Here is an 18,951-nt window from a genome sequence, read left to right on the forward strand (position 1 = left end):
TTTAAAAAAAAAAAGTTTTCAGAGGAAAAGGATGTGAATTACTTTCAGAAGAGCAATAATTAACCTGAAGTTGACTCCTCATCAGAAACAAAGTCAGAAAATAACAGAATGGTAGCTTCAAAATGCTGAAATAGTGTAATAACATGGGATTCTATACCTTGCAAATATATCCTTCGAGAATGACAGTGAAAGACATTTTCAGATGAATGAAGCAAAATTTGTCACTAGGAGATCTTCACTACAAGAAATTACTAAAGGGGTTTTTTCAAATAGAAGGAAGATTATCCCAGTTGGAAAGTTAGAGATAAATAAAGAATATGTGGATATTTATTGACTGCATTAAACAATAAGAAAAAGCAACACTAGTGGCATTACAGTTACAAAGCATACGTAGTGTGGGAGTCCGAAATCCGTGTGTGGGCTAAATTGTTTTAAGGCATTTGCATTATCTAGGAGGAAAATAAAGTATTATTTAGCATTATCTCTGATGACTCAAGGCAACAGTCTAACCTCTAAAGTAGCCCCTAAAGCACAGTAGAAAGATGTAGGACATCTCAACTAATAGAAGAAAGTGGAATAAAAAGCCCCACTCAATATAAAAGGAAGATAGAAAGGAGAGAAAAAGGAAACAAAACCAATAGAAGGCACTGAATAAAACTGTAGGTGTTTATCATTGATTCATCATTAACTTATATTAAATGTAAATAGCTAATTGCTCAAAGTCAGAATTTGTCAGACTGAATAAAAATAAATGCCGTTTGTAAGAGGCATATACAAAATCTAAATATACAGAATGCTTACAAGTTAAAGGATAAAAAAAAGATACCGTGAAAACATCATCCACAAGAAAGCAGACATAACGATATTAATATCAGACAAAGACGACTTTAAGGCAGAAAGCCCTACTACACGAAATGAGGGATACTTCATAAAGATTTTAATTCACTGGGAAGGTATGAGTCGCAAATAGGAATGTATCTAGTAACATGGCCTCAAACTTTGTAAAGCAAACTTAATAGAACTGCACAGAGAAACAAATCCAAAATAATGCTAGACAATTTTAATCTCTATCAGGAACTGATGGAGCAACCAGAGGAAAAATAAGAAATGGAAGGCTTGAAATAATTAAGAAATTTGACTTAATGCACATTTATAGAATTTTATACCTACCAACAACAGAATGCATATTATTTAAGAATGCACACAGCAAACATGCACAAAAACTGAATATATATATGGTCATAAAGCGAGTGTCAACCATTTCAAAGAGTTGAAATCCTGCAAAGTGTGTTCTTTAATAAAAATGCAATGAAACTAGAAATCAATGACAAGATAATTCTAATACGTTTGAAAATTAAGAAATACAGATATAAATCTGTTCATCAAAGAAAGTGTCATAATAGAACTAGAAAATACTTTGAACTGAAAAGTGACAAAAATTCTATGTATCAAATTTGTGGAATGCTATTAATGTGGTGCTTAGAAATTTGTAGTTTTAAAGGCGTTTATTTGAAAAGATGAAAGTAAGATTAAGCATCCTTTTCAAGAAATTATAAAAAGAACAATTAGATGCAAAAAAGCAAAAGGAAAGAAAAAACAAAAATTTGAAGAAAAACATGCATAAGTTGGGGAAAAAAGAATTTAATGAAACAGAAAATAGACACGTCTTCTGATTTTAGGTGGGTTGTAGTAGGTAGCTGCAACATTTGGAGAAAATAATGGATATGTTGTAAACATCCTATTTTTAAAGACATTGGAGAGCTATGGAAATCAAAGGGACTAGATGAAGTGTAACAGCAGAGAGGAAAGTCCTTCTTAAGTGATCTGAGATCACTGGCCATTTTCTTGCCTTGGGGCACTGGCCCAGTTTGGGTAAAGCTGGGGCTCAGGCTTGCCAAGGGCAGAGGGTCTTTATTTACTAGGGGAAGCAGAAACCAGCAAGGCTTTTAAAATCAGTAAGGGCTGACGTGATGGATTACAAGCGAGAGGAGCCCGAATGTATGGCCAAATTTCCCCACAGAATGTCAGCAGATTTTTAGTGGATAAACCTTTTACTGGTGAAAACATGTTTGAATCTATCGTATGTTATTTAACCAGCTGTTTCAATAGTGATCTTCACTCAGTCTCATGGATTTAACCATTGTTAATTTATTGTTCCATCATTTATTATTATTATTATTATTATTATTATTATTATTATTATTATTTTGTCAGAAATAGCTGTATGTCCTGACTTCCCTACCTCACTGATACTTGATGGCTTAGCACTGGAACCTTTCAGTGTGAGTTTTTGAGCTCAGATTAAGATTGAGATTTTTTCTAATTAAGAAAACTACCCTTATCCACTATTATGAAATACTGAATGGCTTTGGAAATTAGCTTTTGCTATAGACTTGATAATATTTTTGGATGAATCCAACCTAAAATCACAAGGCGAAACAGAGCTGATAGGGCAGAACTTACACTAAGGTAAAGTCATTTCAATGGCAGCTAACATTGAATCACAAGTAATGGCAAGCTGCTTTCTGTACTTCCTGTGCTGTCACAAGTTAAAACAAGAAGCAAGATTTTAATTCCCACACATATTTGCAGTGAATATGTTTTCTGAGTTTACACCTCCAGGAGCATTTTTTTGGACTCTGAAACAAGTGCAAAGGAAATTTTGCTAACGAACTGTGCGATGGAGGAATGTCCACTTAACCTTCAAGTGGAAGCAATTAATATGCATTGTAATTGACATGTTAAGAGGGAAATATCAAGAGAAGAATCTAATGGAGTTCTGTAAATGCCTCACAAGCAATAAATATGCACAATTAAAAGCATATGCTCACAAATTGATATCAGTGTTGGCAGCACCTATCTGTGTGACAGACATTTTCAAAGCTGAAATGGGGGGGGAGGGTGTTGGGGGTCTCATTGCAAATGTTTATCTGCTATTGGTGATATGTAATCAATTTTGATGATCTGAACCTCAATTAAGCAAAATGTTATCCCCTAAATAAGACTTCCACTTTTCTCATTAGTAGACCTGTATTAAAAACAAAACTGTAGTCAATTTTTATTACCTCTATATTGCCTTTGAATTTTATCAAAAATTTTGTGAAAATTTGTTTTCTCTTGTTGAGGACCTACATAATATCCTCAATTTTGTTTATGGGACCACAAAGCCTAAAATATTTACTATCAGGCGCTTTGCAGAAAAAGTTTGTCAGTTCCTACTACGTAGCAGTTAAAATGAACGAAGCAGAACTAAATACAGCAGGGATGAATCTCACAAATAGAGTAAGTATCAAAATATGCCAAATCCAGAAAAGAAATCTACAGTATGAATCTCTTTATACAAAGTCTAAAATCAGCCCTAACTCTGGCATTTAGGAATGCATACTTAGGAGGTAAAGATACAAAGAAGCAAGGAAGTGGATATTGTAAAAATCAAATAAAAATCAGAATAGTGATAACTTCTAGAGGATAGAGAGAGTGTTGTGATTGGGAAGGAGTAAGTGGGAGCTTATAGGACTTCGTGACCTGGGTGGCATTTACACAGATGAATATTTAACATGAATTCACTAAGCTGCACATTGGTTTTCTCTTATTTTCTCATATGTGTCCTATCCCTTAATTAAAGACTAGAAATATATATGGATATATACAAACATATATACATTCCAGAGGCCTACAATATACACAAAATATTTCTGGAAAGATCAATAAGAACTTGGTTAAGTATTCGTCGGTAGGCCTGGGGACTGGGGGGGAAATAGATATTTTTTCCTCATGTTTATATCCTTTTGTAGTTTGAATTTTTTTTACAGGGTATACATATTAAGTTTTCAGTTATAATTCAGTTAATGTAAGGTTTGTAAGTCCTGTGATTTGGAAACTGAGACCCTGTGAGTTAAGAAACATTTGGATCATGGGGCTCATAAGTGGCAGAGCAGGGATATGTCTGGTGATGTCTGGCTTCTGAACCAAGGCTCTGTGTAATTGCATCACAGTAATTTTTTGGATGTATTGGTCTAATGATTGTTACTTAAAAGATGACATAGTCAAACTTTTGTTGCTTTTTTTGTGTTTTTTTTTTACAGATTATCTTTTTAAAAAGAAGCTATATAAATCATCACATGGAATTCCACTCATCTATGCTCCTCCCAAAATGTGCATCTCTTATGGAGTTGGCAATGTATAATTCATGAGGAAAGATCTTCCTTCTCCATAAACTTCCAATAACTTAAAATGATTTTCAGTAATAATAACCAAATGAAGGAGTTTATTCTCTTCGGTTTCCCAGATGCTGTACTTCAAGAGAAAATTTTCTCATTTCTCATTTCAACAGTTCATTAACTAGGAGGATATTCTCACTTGCTGAATCAAGCAAAAGGAAATGTTACTGAATATTTCTTTTGTAGTTTTGGCTTGATATTCATAGTACATTGACCTTATCTGCTAAGTCTGAAAGCATGCATACCCCATGGCCTGGCTTTTCATCTCCTAGATACATACTCAGTAGAAATCCAGGAGTATGTGCACCAACAGGCATTACGAGAATGTGCACAGCCGGACTTTCCATGACGCCCCTAAACTAGGAACCCAGACCTCCATGGACACAGGGATAGAAAAATAAGCTGTGGTACAGCCGTGCAATGGCTATCATCAAGTTACCACTGAGCTTTAGGTCTAAGAAGAATATTCCTGCCACACCCGCAGAGAGGGTGTTGGTGGGGAGCAATCTGCCCATCCTGTGTGTTGACAAACATCAGGATCCCTCCTCATTTAAAGATTGGTACATAGGAAAAAAAGTATCAACAACAAATCTGCATGGGCCCCATATGCATGTTACTCTGAAAACAGAATAAAATCTTATCTTAGAAAATACCCTTCTCTAGGAAACAGGAAAAGCTTCAGAAGTATCTGCTTGGTGATTTTACTAGGAGGCAAAAAGAAATGGCCTCTTAGGAAAACGCAGCAGACAATAGTAAGAGCAGATACCAACAGATACAGGCTGAAAAGAAAAGAAAGCTGGCCAAGATGAAAAAAAAAAAAAAGATTAAAAAATCCAGTGAAATACATTTGGATGCAGTTAAAAGAACAGAAATATCACAGCAGAGAATAAAAGAGGTGATTTTGCTGTCAATGTGTTGTCATCCAGTGCGGCTTGGGGAGGATAAAGAGCTGAAAATGACAAAGAGGTTGGTCTGGATCACCAACCCTGAAGCAATAGGAATTCTTAAAGAAGAAAAACCAAAACAAATAAAATAAAAATAAAGTTATAATAAAAGATTTTCTGAGCTGAAAAAATACTTGATCATATAAACTTGAAAAGGTTTACCATGCATTAGTAAAACTGTGGTCAGGGTAACTTATTTTCGCCAGAGAATCACTGACAAACAACAGTACTGCACAAATAAGGGGGCAGTTGCGTTTTGTTTTGTTCCTTTAAAAATGCTAACCTGGGGGCGCCTGGGTGGCTCAGTCAGTTAAGCCTCTGCCTTCGGCTTGGGTCCTGATCCCATGGTCCTGGATCAAGCCCCCACATTGGGCTCCCTGCTCAGGGGGGAGCCTGCTTTTCCTTCTCCCACTCCCTCTGCTTGTGCGCATGCTCTCTCTCTCTCTCTATCAAATAAATTAATAAAATCTTTAAATAAAAATGCTAACCTGAATGAGGTAATAGTTATTCACTTGTAAAATAAAAAATCAGGAACACAAGACAAAATGAGAAGCAACAAATCAGGCATGATGGGATAGAAGCCGGGAGCGGGGTGGGGGCGCTGTACTACAGCAGGCAACAGCGGACTTACTCCGGAAAGAGCCAGGTAGAAACGATTTTAGGTTTCGTGGGCCAGTTTCTGTTGCAATTACTCAATTCTGCCATTATAAGGTGAAAGCAGCAATGGATAACACATAGAAGGAACATGGCTATGTTCCAATAAAACTTGACGAAAACTGGCAGCAGCCAAATTTGGACCATGAGCTGTAGGTTGCCCAACCCTGCTATATAGCAATGAACTTGAGTTAAAATCAATACCTACTTTGAGAAAGTGTTTAAAGTGGCTTTAATAATTAACATATAGTGAAACTTAGAATATTTTCTAAAACAATCTTTATGCAGTCTGCTAAAACTAAGATTTGCATTTAGACAAAAAGGAAAATACTAGGTATTACAGAATTCTCATTAGCTAATTGAAGTTTACCAGGGAAGGAAAACTTTTTTCTGTTACTAGCAACCTTCTACTTACAGTGGCTTTAGTTAAAACACCTGAACTTTAATAACCTTTGCTCTTAAAAATAAAACCCTGTGAGTGACGAGCAAAACTCATGTGTAAAGCCATGTGATCGTGGCAGCTGGAGCATGTAGTTGGTTGGACTAGACTAGTATAATCAATAGCAACACACAATCACAATGAACTGATTTGTAAGGTAGGAAACTTTTTTCATGGATGCATAATCATATATAGTGAATCCTTGTGCCACTTAACAAAGGCATTGCCTTTTTTCAACATCCTTAAGAACAGGCAAAGTAAAATCCAAAGAAGTGTGTGAGTTAAGGGTCTCTTTGAGATGAGAAACTGTTAAGCCCAAAATTGTTAGAGATTCCAAATCCTTAAGTGCAGAACTCCCAGACAATTTAAAGTCTAAGTATGTGTTGATTCAAGGGAATTCTCATCCCCCTCCTCAATTCTGGACCATGGTACCCACTTGGGAGTAGAGTTGCACCTACTAAGACGACTTGGAGTACTTTTACGCAGCAAGCTGTGCAGAGAGGCTTACAGACCCAGTTACCAGAAGAATGGAGACGGCCAGCCAGCAAGCATGCGCTTAGCCATGGAGCAGCACAGAGCTTAGGAGAATATGCTCTGGAGCCAGGTGGTCTGCACTGAAATCCCGGTCCAATGACAGTGTGTCCTCAGACAAGTTACTTAATCTCATTAAGCTTTAGCCTCCTCATATCTAAAATGGTATAACCACAGAATGTGCATCATGGGGTTGGTATGAGGATGTAATGAATTCATTCATGTAAAAGGCTTAGGACAGCAGCTGGCATATGGTAAGCATTCAGTAAGTACCATTTAGCTATTTTTATTATCACTGTGGGATAGAAGCAAAGGATATGGGTAGAGCAAAGTAACTACATCTACTGCTATGCAGAAAGTGGCTCAGTGAGTGTCCGACTCTAACCCATCAGATGAGTTTCTCCAACTCACTTGGGGATGAGTGAGTGAGGGGCGGGGGGAAGACACCAGAGCAGTAGAAGGAAGCCATAAGTATTGTGAAGAAGGATTTCCCAGAAAACTTAACTAAAACATTGAAGGAGGCTTCTTTTATTATAGGTGTCAAATGTTGAGGAAACTGGAAACAAATGCTCTAATAGTTCATAACTATGGCTGCATTCTAAAATCATGGAGTACTTTAAAAAATTGGTTCTTGGACCTCACCAGGTCAATCAAGATAGAATCTTTAGAAGCAGAGCTAGGCAAGGGTATTTTTTTAAAGCTTCCCAAGTGATCTAATGTACATTCCAGATTTAGAATAGGATGTCCCTCCCCAAGTATTTACCATTCAGAAACGTACCATAGGAGACATGTCTGTAGTCTAGGCTTTAATGGTATTTTATTTCTAAAGCCTCAAGGATTCCAAAGACCAGAAAAAAAAAATTAATTATAGGAGCAAACACAGATACTGGGTACAATCATAACACTTGTACTTCCTCTGCCATGGCCCAGATTGCACTTGGTTGTAATTGCCTGCGTAACCATCTTTGTCACCAACTGGACTGTTAGCTTTGCGGGGAGGGCAGGGCTATGCCTCCTGAGTACATTTGTTATTATTCCTGGGGCCTGTCACAGTCTCTGGCACATGGGAATCTCTCAATAAGTATTTACTGAATGAAATTCTACATAATGTTTGTAAAAGCAAACACTTGTATGATTTTGAAGAACATTTGTGATGTCTTGGTATTTTATGGTATGAAAGGAGTTTTCAAGAATAAAATTCTAATTTATAATATCCATTTCTAGCAAATATTTAACTCCTTATGATTCAACTGGTGAGTATTATGAAGGAACTAAGTAAGTCATAAAGGGCGTAGGGGCCATCTCTCCTACATCCCGAAGGGAGTTTATCCCACTTCTTCTGGACAAACAACATTAATAACTTAAAAAACCTCCAACAAAGGTTTTAGAGAAGATGCAGAAATGTTCTTCTCAATATTTTTAATAAAGGTTAAAGACATCATATTAAAACATTACCATAAAATCAGCTTCTAATTATTACAGAAAGAAGGGGCCAGCAGTTCTCCTCCACAGATAGATAGATGATAGATAGATGATAGATAGAAGATAGATAGATAGACTAGAAAAATTGTCAAAAGCACCCATTTTCGGGCCATCAGAGATGGCCAACACATAGAAAACCTGTTAAAGATTCAGGTTAGAACAGCACAGGTCTACACACCACCCACCCCCCAACCCCCGTGCTCAATCTGCAACAATGGCAGTCCTCCAGTCCAGCAGCTTTGCTGCCACAGAAGAAAGACTTGACTTAGGGAGGGGGAAATGGAGAGAAATCTTATGACATTACATGCTAAAGGTAGCACCTTCTTCTCAGTCAGTGGTTGACAGAAAAATTTAAGAAGACATCAGTAAAGTTTCAGATGATTTGAACAACACTCCTCACTGTCTTGACCTAATGCTAATCAGAACATGACACCTAACTACCACAGGGTTTACATTCTTTTCAAGTGTACACAGGACATTTGCTGAGATAGGCCATATCCTGTGCTGTAAAACAAGTCTCAGCAAATTTTAAAAAATTGAAATCTTAGGAAATACATTCTCTGGCCACAAAGAATTGAAATTGAAATCAAAAGAAAAAAATAAGGTAAGAAAATTCCCAAACGTTTGGACATTAAACAATATATTTCTAAATAAACTTTGGATCAAATAAATCACAATGGAAGTTAGAAAAAACTTTGACCTGAATGATTAAGAAAATACAACTTTGAAATTTATGGGATGCAGCTAAAGCAATGTTTAGAGAAAAATAATTTTATATACTCATGAGAAAAGAGGTTTAAAAACAAGTAAGTTTCCACAATAGGAAAGATACAAAAAGAAAAACCCAAAGTTAAGTAGTAAGGGGGATTTTTAAGGTATGAACAGAAATCAATGAATAGAAGACTTACAAACAATAGAGATAACAAAGCCAAAATTTAGTTCTTTGAAAAGATTAATAAAATTAATTCCTAGCAAAACTAGTTTTAAAAAGGAAACAAATTATCAATGTCAAAATGAGAGCAGTATCACCACAATGAAAGAAGGTATGTCACTACAGGTCCTACAGGCATTAAAAGAATAAGGGAATATTTGGAAAACTTATAGCAATAAATTTGATAGCTTACATGGAATGGACAAAGTCCTTGAAACACAGAATTTACCAAAACAGATATAAGAATAAAATACGATATCTGAGTAGCTCAATACCTGTTAAGTAAATTAAATTGTTTATCAAAAAATTTTCCCTCAAAGAAACCTTCAGGACCAGATGGTTTCAGTGGTGAATTCATCAATCAATCAAATAAATAAATTCAATCCCATAAATTCATCAAACATTTAAGGATACTGATACCAATTTTATACAAACTCAGAAAGTAAAGAGGAAACACTTCCCATCCCACTTTAAGAGGCCAGTAAAATCATGATACCAAAGCCTAACAAAGATAAGAAAATAAGGTTAAAGATCTATATCCTTCATGAATATAGATGCTGAAAGTCATTAACAAAATGTTACCAAATCAAATCCAGCACTACACAAATGAAACAAAAACCAGGACACTACATCGGGACCAGTGGATTTATTCCAAAGATTCAAGGTTGGTTTAACATTCAAAAATCAATATATTCACCATGTTAATAGAAAAAAAAGGATAAAAGCATTATGATCGTAATAATTGAAGAAAAATTTAAAATTCCATACTCTTTTAGGACTAGAAATTCTCAAAAAACTAGGACTAGAAAGGAACTTCTTCAATCTAACAAAAGAATCCATACAAATCCTACAGCTAGCATAATAGCTAATGGTGAACTACAGAATGCCACCCACCTCAAAACTGGTAACAAAGTAAGGATATTCACCACCACCTTTCTATTCAAGATTGCTTCTAAGTGGTGCAATAAGGTAAGGGGGGGGGGAAACATAAAGATTGGAAAGAAACAAAACTAAAAACATTTTGCAGAAAACTTGTTTATACAGAACAACCTAAGAAATACTAAAGAAAAACTACTAGACTTATTTAATAAAGTCAAAGGACACAGGGCAATATACAGAAAAATACGTATTTCTACATACTACCAATAATTGGAAGATGCAAAGAAAAGTTAAGTTCTATTTACAGTAGTATCAAAAGACCTAAACACTTAAAACTTAATAGATTTAACAAAGGACATAGAAGACTGCTGCACTGAAAACTACAAAACACCATGAAAAAAAATTAATGACCTAAATGAAGAAATATACAATGTTTGTGAACTGGAACATACATCATTATTATGATGTTAACTCTCCCCAAATAGATATATAGATTCAATGAAATCACCAACAACACAGGCATTTTAACTTTGATAAGTTGATTTTAAAGTTTACATGGTAAAACAAAGGGCTATGAAAAAGTCAAAACAATTTTGAGCAAAGTTTAATGGCTCATGCTACCTGATTTCAAAACTTGTTATAAAGCTGATTCCAGAACTTGCTATAAAGACAGCATAATGTTAGCATAAGGATAGGTAAGTGGATAAATGTTACAGAATATGGGGCCCAGATATAGGCCCATACATTTACAGTTAATTGACTTTTGACTACGGTAGCAAAGCTATGTAATGGGGAAAGGAAAGTCTTTTCAATAAATGGTGCTAGAAAAACTGAATAAATAAAGGGGGGAAATGAGTCTTGATATCTACATCAGACCAAACACAAAAATTAATTTGGGTTGGATCTCAGAATTAAAAGCTTAAACAATAAATTTCCTTCAATAAAACATTGGAGAATGTCTTCATGATTTATCTGCAGAGGACCCAAAAGATACTAATCATAAAAAAAAAAAAAGCCTGATATGCCTATAGATTCTTCTGAGGAGAGGTTTTTTTACCATTATGACCAACATGGACACAAAACCCAACACAGCAAGGTCTCGGGCTTCTGAAATAGGCTTTCTTGTTTCACTGAACACTTTTCCCAAAAGGAAAGTCTTACTACAAACCTCCTGTCTCATTTCCTTGTACAGTGCAGGGAACGGATATGTACACAAAGAAGTTAAGAAATGAGGCATCCACTAGCATTGGTGATAATCAGCAAAATGGCAGAGTGGCCAGCTCCAAAGTTCTGTCCCTCCACAGAAACACTGAAGAACAAAAAGCAACTATTAGAACCAACATTGCCAGAACTCTTGAGAAAAGTCAAAGATTTATAACCAAGCAGATGCTGAACCAAGAAAAGGACAACTTAAAAATGGTAGGAAAGTGATCACGGGACTTCTGGAGAGGATGGCAGAGTAGGAGGGGCCTAGGCTCACCTCATCCCACAGATACACATATATAACACCCACACCAGTATAAATAACCCAGAAAATGACTCAAAGACTGGCAGAACAGACTGTCCACAGCTAAATGTAGAGGAGAGGCCACAGTGAAAATGGTAGGAAGGGCAATGACGTGATCGGGAACTAAACTGACCTAAGGATGGTCTGCAGGAGGGAGGGACCCATAGGTCGGGGAAAGGAGAGGAGCAGACCCCAGACCAGGCACCCCAGGCACAAGGGACCTGTACTGGGAAGACAAATCCTCATAACATTCGGCTTTGGAAACCATATGACCTAACCGTGCATTCTTATAATCAGTGGGGCTTAACAGCTGGAATGTTAAAAATCAGTGAACCCATCCCTGGGAGAGCTGGAGGGTGATAGGAAACTGAGTCCCTGCCCTTAAAGAGACAATGAAACAAACAGCCCCATGGAGATACAGTATAGAAGCAGCTGTTTGAATGAAAAATGCTTGGCATATAGGGGAAGGAGATTTGTTCATGAATCTCAGAGCATATGCTGGAGGGGCAGGGATCTTTGGGAGACTTCAGCAAGAACAAAAGAGCTGGTGGACACCATTTCCCTCCCCTGCCCTCCCGCCTGCCTGCAGGGTACCAGCACAATGTGAACAATCTCACCTAGCTTGCTAACAATGCACCCTGCACACCCTCCCCCTTCTGCAGACTGCCCTCTCCAGCCCAGCCTTAGCAGGAGTTTTCCTAGGTGGCTGCAGGTTCCCTCCTGCAGCAGACCAGGTGGGACCTTGCTGGCACCACACCCCCCTAGGCCCCATATTCTCCTGCAGATCCACCCCATCAAACATGCCCTTGACAAGAGTCCATCCAAAGCAGCACCACAAGCCTGGCAGTGTGCAAGTAGGCCTGACCGGGGTCAGCCCACTCTAAAGTGACTTCTGCCCCAGAGAGAAGGGAAGAAAACCACACATACCAATTTGACTGCAGCCCCAGCAGTGGGCTGAGGCAGACATCTGGTCTAACTACAGGCCCCACCCACCAAGGAAAGCTTCCCAGGGAACAACAGAGGGAGAGTGCCCTGCAGTTCTGTGACTCAACTCAAGCCCAAGGCAGCCCAGACTAGCTCATTAATAGCACAGGGACCAAGCCTTGCCCACAAAAGACAAAGAAAGCCATTGCAGATGACTAGACTGAAGGTGAATATAACTCAGGCACAATAGTAGGGCACACACAACACACCCAGACACCCCTGAAGTGCCAGGTTCTGGTAAAGAGGGGATATTGCACCACAGGGCATTATAGGACCTCTTCTTCATAAGTCCGTGACTTTCAAGAGGAGGACATATAGCTGACTTTCCTAACACACAGAAACAGACACAGAGTTACACAAAATGAGGAGCCAGAGGAATATGTCCCAAATGAAAGAACAAGACAAAAATCACAAGAGAGTTAAGTGAAATGGAGATAAATGACATGTCTGATAGAGAATTGAAAGAAATGGCCATAAAGATACTTGCTGGACTTGTGAAAAGAATGGAGGATCTCAGTGACACCTTCAACAAAGAGAAAACATAAAAAAGAACCAATCAGAGATGAAGAACTCAATCACTGAAATTTAAAATGCACTGGAGGGAATAAATAGCAAACTGGAGGAAGCAGAAGAACAGGTCAGTGACCTGGAGGACAGGTTAGTGGAAAGCAATCAAGCTGAATGAACAGGAGAGAGAAAAAAATAAAAAATAAAAATAGATTAAGGGAACTTAGCCACACCATCAAGCATAATAACATTCACATTATAGAGATCCAAATAGTAAAAGAGAGAGAAAAGGGGGGAGAAAACTTTATTTGAAGAAATAATAGCTAAAAACTTCCAAAATCTGGAGAAGGAAACACAAATTCAGATCCAGGAGGCACGGAGAGCCCCCCCCAAAAATAGACCCAAGGAGGTCCACACCAAGACACATAGTAATTAAAATGGTAAAAAGTAGTGATAAAGCAGCACAAGAAAACAGTTACATATAAGAGAAACCACATAAAGATATCAGTTGGTTTTTCAGCAGAAAACAGGCCAGAAGGGAGACATGATATCATCAAAGTGCTGAAACAAAAAAACCTGCAGCCAAGAATACTCTATCCATCAAGGCTATCATTCAGAATAGGAGAGAAAGAGTTTCCCAGACAAATAAAAGTTAAAGGAATTCATCACCACTAAAAACCAGCCTTACAAGAGATGTTAAGAGGACTCTGAGTGGAAAGGAAACACCATAAACAGGAGTAAGAAAAGTAGGAAGTCCAGAAGCAGTAAAATTAAGTATGTCTACAAAAATCAATCAAGGGATTCACAAAATAAAAGGATGTAAATTATGGCGCCATATACCTAAAATGTGAGAGGAAGAGGAATGAAAATTTAGGGCTTTTAGAATGGGTTCAAACTTAAGCGACCACCAACTTAATATAGACTGCTATGTGCGTACGACGTTACATATAGACCTAATGGTAATCACAAATCAAAAACTAGTAATAGATACACAAAAAAATAAAGAGAAAGGAACCCAAGTACATCACTAAAAAAAGTAAGCAAACTATGAGAGGAGAGTAAAAGAAAAGAACAGAGAAGAACTACAAAAATAATCATAAACAAGTAACAAATGGAAATAAATACATACTTATCAGTAATTACTTTGAATGTAAATGGACTAAATGCTCCAGTCAAAAGACGTAGGGTGATGGAATGGATAAAAAAAGGAATATCGAGCCCCATGTTGGGTGTAGAGATTACTTAAATAAATAAAAATAAATTTAAAAAAACCCATCCATCCATATGCTGCTTAAAAGAGACTCATTTCAGACCTAATGCCACAAGCAGATTGAAAGTAAAGGGATGGAAAACATTTCTCATGCAAATGGAAGTGAAAAGAAAGCCAGGTTAGCAATATTTCTATCAGACAAAATAGACTTTAAAACAAAGACTGTTGGGGCGCCTGGGTGGCAGAGCGGTTAGGCGTCTGCCTTCGGCTCAGGGCGTGATCCCGGCGTTATGGGATCGAGCCCCGTCAGGCTCCTCTGCTATGAGCCTGCTTCTTCCTCTCCCACTCCCCCTGCTTGTGTTCCCTCTCTCTCGCTGGCTGTCTCTATCTCTGCCTTATAAATAAATAAAAAATCTTAAAAAAAAAAATAAAAAAAAAATAAAACAAAGACTGTAACAAGAAACAAAGAAGGACGCTATGTAATCATAAAGGGAACAATCCAACAATAAGATATAACAATTGTAAATATTTATACACCCAACACGAGAGCACCCAAATACATAGAGCTGCTAATAATAAACATACAAGAAGTGATCAATAGTAATACAATAGTAGTAGGGCACATTAACGCCCCACTTACAACAATGGATAGATCATCCAAACAGAAAATCAACAAGGAATCGGGGGCTTTGAATGACACACTGGACCAGTTGGATCTAAGAGATATATTCAGAACATCACATCCTAAAACAGTGGAATACATGTTCTTATCAAGTACACGTGGAGCATTCTCTAGAAGAGATCACATGTTGGGCTACAAAACAAGCCTCAACACATTAAAAAAATCTGAAGTCATATTATGCATCTTTTCCATCTACAACACCATGAAACCAAAAAACAACCACAAACAAAATCTGGAAAGAACATACATCCATAAAGGTTAAATAACATGCTACTAAACAATGAATGGGTCAACCAGGAAATCAAAGAGGAAATAAAAAAATACATGGAGACAGATGAAAATGAAAACACAATGGTCCAAAATCTTTGGGATGCAGCAAAAGGGGTTCTAAGAGGGAATTCTACTCTATAGTTGGGAGTCTATTTCTTGGTTTGCCTCTTNTGTTTTTCCTCCCCCCCCCCCCCCCCCCGTTGCTAGTTTACTGATGGTTACCAGAAGGGAGGTTGGTGGGGGGAGGGCTTAAATAGGTAATGGGGATTAAGGAGTGCACCTGTTCTGATGAACACGTTGTGTTGTATGGCAATGTTGAGTTACTATACTGTACACCTAAAACTAATATTACACTGTATGTTAACTAGAATTTAAATGAAAACTTTAAAAAAGAGAGGGAAGTTTATAGCAATACAGGCCTACTTCAAGAAGCAAGAAAAATCGCCAACAACCTCACCTTATACCTAAAGGAGAAAAAGAACAAAACCCCAAACCAGCAGAAGGAAGGAAATAAATATCAGAGCAGAAATAAACAAAATAGAAGCAACACAAAACCAAAAAACAAAAACAGATCAATGAAAACAGAAGCGGCTTCTTTGAAAAGATCAACAAAATTGATAAACCTATAGCCAGACTTCTCCAAAAGAAGAGAGAAAGAGGGCTCCAACAAAACCGTAAATGAAAGAGGAGAAATAACAAACACAACCACAAAGAAAGATTTAGAAAGTAACCTGCTTGCCAGGGTCGGGACACATGTTCAGAAACTTGTGCCGCCTACATGAGCGCCCCCCAGAGGAATCGGAAGAGATCGTGAGGAGGACCCCTTGTCTGGGTGAGACGCACACCTGTTCTCACGCTCCACCACCCCTGCGCTGCTCTTCCAGTAGCCTGGCTCTGCTGTTCTTTCCAAATATAAATATTCCTTGACCAGGTAACACATTCCGTGAACTCACCCTGGGGAAACTCCCTCGGCTTGTCGGATCTGCTCTCCCCTGACGAGTGGCTCAGGAGCTCCACATTTCGGGGCTGCCACAGACGCCGTGCAGAGCGGAGGGCGGGGACTTGCCAGCTGCGCCGGACTCAGACCCTCCTCTCGGGCATCCCTGTGCTGCGCTTACCCAGGGCGGCGCCTTTCCCGGCTGTTGGCGGAGCTTCGAGGCGCGCCTCCCGTCCAAGCTGCCCCGCAGCCTTCCTCCCGCCTGCTGGTCCGCCGGCTCCCAAGAGCCCCAGAAGATCGCTGAGAAGAGTTTCTTTGCCCTGTTCTTAGTCTCCCGTGTCTGCTGTAAGTAATTCACCATTATTTATAGGCGAGATAAGGCCAGGCCCTTGTGAGCCGGGAGAGATTCGAGAGATGATGAAAGCCGTGTATTTTGCCCACAGCCCAAGGACTTCTGCCAAGCTGCCCAACCTGAGCTGGGATCCTGCCCCCCTTTGTACCCCTAGACACAGAAATGCCTTTCTTTACAAAGGTCTATTTTTTTTTGACACTTTTTTTTTTTTAGAGTGGTTATAGGTTCAGAGAAAAATGGAGAGAAAGGTACAGACATTGCCCATCTGCTCTCCGTCCCTGCACATGCTCAGCCTCGCAGCCTGCCCGTTTTCAACGTCCCCCAGCAGAACGGTAGGTTGCTGCAATCAGTGAACCAACACTGACGCATCATAATCACTCAAAGTCTATAGTTTAGAGTTCACTCTTGGTGTTGTCCATTCCATGGGTTTGGATAAATGTTTGTTTGATGACATATAGCCACCATTACAGTATCATACAAGAGTGTTTTCTCTGTCTTAAAAATCCTCTGTGCTCCCAGAAAGGCCTACTTTTAATCTCAGGAATAAAGGTTTCCTGGAGTCAGCTCCTAACCCTTTTCAGCCTTCCACCCTGGCTGTGGTCCTGGCCTGCTGGTCATAGCTTTGCTGGGCCCAGAATATACCCCCCAGGGCGCCCTAGACAGGCTGCTTCCACCGGGAGCCCAAGCCAGTATTTCATCTCTCCCAGGTCCTCCCTGTCCAAGGCCCAAGCCAACCTCCCAACCAGTGGGATTTATAATCCAGTGCTCCCCAGGGCTAGCAGAATCCCCTGTGGACAGACAGAAACAGGACTGAAAGAAAGGAGTCCCATGGCCATGGGTCACAGTCACCGCTGCTGGCTGCAGCCCCGTAACAGTGAGACGTGTGTACCATTGTATTTCTGCATTTGGCTGAGGACAGCAAGTTGAGCAATCACCTGATAAACATTGACCCTAGACTCCAATCGTTCTCACATCCAGGACGGGAAAACTGAGGGGAAGAGAAGAAACCAGTTTAACTAAAAAACAAGAAAACCATACTTATTCTTGCTTTTCTTATCAGGAGGGCTTGATTAAAATAGCTAATTCAAAATAAAAACAATTTAAATCAGAAGCAAATGTAAGGAAGTCCAAATTTTCCAAAGAAGATGGTACTAATTGTTTGGAAAGCTCTAGTTATTATCCCTGTCCAGGGAAACTGATTAGTTTCCCTCCCCCACCCCCTCCTCCTCCCCTTTCCTTCTGCCAAGACCCAGCTGTACTGTTGTCAGAAGCACGTGCCTAGTCTACTCCCCACGTCTGCTGCAGAGCATCTTTTAAAAAAAAGTAGAAGAAACAGATCCTGTGAAACCCACTGCTTTTGGCTTTTGTCTACTCTTTTCACTTGACTTGAGAGCTGGAACAGCCATCAGGGTCCCCCCTGGGAACGTGAAGGGTCAGGCTGCGGAGTGAGGGGCTGCTGGTTCCTGGCAGTAACCCATTTTCTGGCTCCCGGTCAGCTGTCAGTCCTAAGGCTAGAGCTGCAGGTCACACTCCCCTGCAGTAGGCTCAGCCCCCTCACCCCTCCCTCTTCCTCTCTCCCAGCATGCCCCCTCTCACCTCCACACGCTGGCCCTCACTCATCATCCAGTCAAGTAACACTGTCCAGGAAGGTGGCTTAGACAAAGGAAGACATGTTAGGAGATCTAGGTTTGAATTAACTTAGCCCCAGAGGCCATAGCACAGAGAGCGTCAGATGCATGAATTTGCACAGAACCAGTTAGACAAAGCAGATACTAGCAGCATTCCTCCCCTTCTCCAGCTTTTTACAGTGAAGACATGAGAGAAAAAAGTGGGGGCATGTAATGAGAGTAAATACGGTAATCGGTTCATTTGCTAGCTGGAGCTCTGGACTTGGGACTTAGGAGTGCCGGATGGGGGCCACGCAGAGCCTACGTCTGACCTGAACTGAAATGTAGGTGAGAGACAAGATTGGCTCACATCCTGGGAAACAACCTATGACTAGGGAAGTGGAAGCACTGCTTCACTCAAGCAGGAGCCGGAGCCTCTGCCCGAAGTGTTCACTACTGCAGAAAGCAAAAGATTAAGGTAATGCTCCAGTCTTCACCAAGGCAAGGACTTCAGGGGTACTGAGGTTCTGATTGATCCATTGTTCCTGCTTATTCAAAGCGGACCCCAAAGGAGAAGTCACAGCAAAGAAGTTGCCACCAAGCAGGTATGGATTTTCTTTCTTTCTTTCTCTTTTGCTGGGGGCAGATTGCCTCCCCAGCTCCCTGCAAAAAAAACCAAAGTATGGGAACACAAAATGTATCTTAACATTTGAAGCCAGCAGCCTAGAGGGTTGTGTATCATGTTGGCCTTAGCTGTTCGCATTTCCAGGATGGGAAACACCATGAAGATGATCACTTAACATTGAGTTCCATTA

General features: G+C 39.4%; 2 protein-coding genes and 1 long non-coding RNA gene across 11 annotated transcripts in view; 2 read left to right on the forward strand and 1 right to left on the reverse strand.

Annotated features, from left to right (window-relative positions):
• The window catches only part of CFAP91 (cilia and flagella associated protein 91), a 95,963-nt gene extending 90,423 nt beyond the window's left edge, over window positions 1-5,540 (forward strand). Inside the window, exon 18 of the mRNA XM_002915268.4 lies at window positions 4,086-5,540. The gene's annotated coding sequence lies outside the window, so the exon portion shown is untranslated. The remainder of the gene's footprint in view (window positions 1-4,085) is intronic.
• Window positions 1-16,312, reverse strand: part of LOC117801958 — a 90,789-nt gene extending 74,477 nt beyond the window's left edge. For all 5 annotated transcript variants that reach the window (XR_004624875.1, XR_004624869.1, XR_004624867.1 and 2 more), the window contains exon 1: window positions 16,194-16,312. This is a non-coding gene — a long non-coding RNA (uncharacterized LOC117801958). The remainder of the gene's footprint in view (window positions 1-16,193) is intronic.
• A 72-nt stretch (window positions 16,313-16,384) lies between these two features.
• Window positions 16,385-18,951, forward strand: part of NR1I2 (nuclear receptor subfamily 1 group I member 2) — a 28,423-nt gene continuing 25,856 nt past the window's right edge. For 3 of the 5 annotated variants that reach the window (XM_034659067.1, XM_019795306.2, XM_034659068.1), the window contains exons 1-2: window positions 16,385-16,522; window positions 16,743-18,741. The gene's annotated coding sequence lies outside the window, so the exon portion shown is untranslated. The remainder of the gene's footprint in view (window positions 16,523-16,742; window positions 18,742-18,951) is intronic. The other 2 variants (XM_034659061.1, XM_034659073.1) reach the window with 2 other exon arrangements.

This window comes from Ailuropoda melanoleuca, chromosome 1 (genome assembly GCF_002007445.2).
Source record: "Ailuropoda melanoleuca isolate Jingjing chromosome 1, ASM200744v2, whole genome shotgun sequence".
NCBI classification, from domain to species: Eukaryota; Metazoa; Chordata; class Mammalia; order Carnivora; family Ursidae; genus Ailuropoda; species Ailuropoda melanoleuca.